We start from the raw sequence: 3,055 nt of genomic DNA on the forward strand, positions 1-3,055 counted from the left end.
TAGTGCCTTTAATTACATCTGTCACCAGGAATTGGGAATGCCATATTTGGAGGACATAATTAAAATCCAACCGGTCCTCCTTTGGCATAAAATGTGGACATTGGATGAAACAAGTTTTACCCGGGACATATTAACAAATGCATTGGGGATGGATGGCGCAAAGCAAATGAGATGGTTAGAATATGTGAAAATAATCCTCTCAAAGTTAGGACATCCTGAATATTTCACAAAGCCACATTCAATGTGCAATGTCTCAAGAAAATCTTTGAAGAAGAGTAGTATGAGTTTTCTTGGTGAACGTAGAGCAACTATTGAATTGAGGGAACCTACGGTACAAGCCCACCAGTTAATTTTGCTGTCCCCAGTGACTCAGCCATATTTATTATTAATAGTCGGTGACTTTGATCGTCTATTGCTGACATGTTTTAGGATGAACATTCTACATAGATTCTTGAGATTTCCTAAGGTAAATGATTGGGCAAGGGCTTGGTGCAAGTGTCCATGTGATGACATTTCTGTAAATCTACCATTCACATTTTGTTATTCTGTAGGTTTTATGATATATCAAGAAGGAGAGGGATCATCCCCGTCTTACAGAAAATGGGGCTGAAACAGTGTCGCCCCGCATTTTTAGCTATACAATACCTAGAGAATGAATATGTCATTGCATCAGTTATTGCATTTAAATTTTAAAAAAATGTTTTTACTTTACGAAAAACAATATTATTGTAAATTGTGTATATGAATTCAAATGCCACTGAGATATTCTAATTTTATGGATTATACTCTGTCTTTCTTATTTGTAACCGAAGCAGCAAAGAAATGAATTAATTTTAATTTTTGGGCTTTTATGGTTATTTGTATCATAACCGAATAAAGACATTTGAATTGAATTGAATTGAACTCACTTACCCATCTCCACAAAATAAAAGTCTGTCATCTGCATGTTACATGATGTGCTTTGCATAAGACATGTCAATCCTCTATGCTACTTTGACTCAAAACTGGGACTAGACCGAACACAGATCTCTCCAGCAAATATGTTAACCTCCAGAATTACCTTACCATTGTTATTATACCTGAGATTTTACTGGACACACAAAGATCTCTGCAGCAGGCACCTTAACCCTAAAGTTTTTTTTAATGCAGAATTTGTAACCAATTAAGCAGAAAAGATTTACTGCCATGTTTCTCCTTGTTGCCAACTTCTTTGAGGCAGAGTTTTAAGAAATGTGAAAGTTTGGGCCCAGACTTTGCACCAGGGTTGCTTCACTTTTTGGGCACAACCCCGATGCAAAATCTCACTTGTTAAATATTGTAATGCACTTGAATGAACTCATGATAGACATGCTAACCATGGGTGAGATCTTAATATCTGATGTCACTTCCTGTGATGCCACTTCCTGTGAGGTCATGAGTTATGATATATGGAAAATAACAACCTAGGCAATTAATATTTGCTTGTCTGTACAATGAAAAAGGAGAGCGGTAAACCATTGGCAACTCAAGTTCTACCTTTTATTCACATCATTCAATAAAGAATACATATTACGTTAAAAGATTTGTGTCCAAAAATATTTAGACCAAATCACATCAATAAATATAAAACAATATCACAAAATTATAAAAGAAACATAGCAAGTGGCATAACAATACATTAGAATGTATTGTTATGCCACTTGCTATGTTTCTTTTATATTTTTGTGATATTGTTTTATATTTATTGATGTGATTTGGTCAAAGCAAACACAAGGAGATGATGGACAGAGAGCTGAAACTTTTCAGACACCCACCCCCTTTCATAGATCTGGGTTGAGTCCATCATCATTCTTTAGCTCACTTCTCCATCTCAGTTCAGACCCAGCTATACGCAAATCAGTCTTGACACTGTACCTTTTGGAAACAGTCCAAAACTGCCAAGCCGGGTCTTCCGTGAACCAGAAACAAGCATCCTGGGACCGGTTTCTGGGTAACCCCCTTCATCAGCCAGGCTAGCTTGAATCCAGTGGCAAAGTGAGAAAGGGAGCCACGTCTGGGCATACCCTGCCAACTTAGGGCGAACAAAGCAAACACAAGGAGATGATGGACGGAGAACTGACGACTTAGGGCAAACAAAGCAAACACAAGGAGATGATGGACGGAGCACTGAAACTTCGGAGTACTGAAACTTTTCCCGATCTGGGTTGAATCCTTCATCATTCTTTAGCTCACTTCACCACCTCAGTTCAGACTCAGCTATATACAAATCAATATTGACACTGTGCCTCATGGGAACAGTGCAGCCCGAACTGCCAAGCCAGGTCTTCCCCAGGTGAGCTTGAATCCAGTGGCGAAGTGAGCAAGAGACACATGTCTGACCATACCCTGCCAACTTAGGGCAAACAAAGCAAACACATGGAGATGATGGACGGAGTGCTGAAACCTTTCAGACACTCACCCCCAGTCACAGATCTGGGTTGAATCCCTCATCATTCTTTAGCTCAGTTCGCCACCTCAGTTCAGACCCAGCTTTATGCAAATCAGTCTTGACACTGTGCCTCATGGGAACAGCATGGTGCTGCAAGGCCCAGGAGATGTGTCAACCCCCTCCCCACCCCTCAACTCCTGCCTTTCGGCACTGGACCATGCCTGTGAGCCCCAGGGAGGGCTGGGCCCTATCCAGTTGTACAATTGGTGAAGCAGGACACATTGAAACATGCTGTATTTTACCACCTCAATAGCCGAAAGAGGGCGCCATTTTCTTTGCTTGCACCATGGCCCATTGCATCCAGGCTACGATACTGGTCCTCTCCACCATGGCTCAATACCTGGGGGAAGAGTGCCTCTCCTCCTGGACCTCACAGCACTACACCATGGCTCTGAGGCCAAGAAGAGCTCATAGGGAGGCAACTTTCCTTTACAGATGGCAGCACTAATGCCTAACCAACAACGGTCTCTAAGAGCCTGGGCAGGAGCCAAGCCATGAGCATGCTTGGCATGTATTTTGTGCAACAAAAATTTGACTTTTTTTTTTCTAAATTCAGAAAGTATATTTAATTTTACACATGAAAGAAAG

Source organism: Lissotriton vulgaris, chromosome 6 (genome assembly GCF_964263255.1).
Source record: "Lissotriton vulgaris chromosome 6, aLisVul1.2, whole genome shotgun sequence".
NCBI classification, from domain to species: domain Eukaryota; kingdom Metazoa; phylum Chordata; class Amphibia; order Caudata; family Salamandridae; genus Lissotriton; species Lissotriton vulgaris.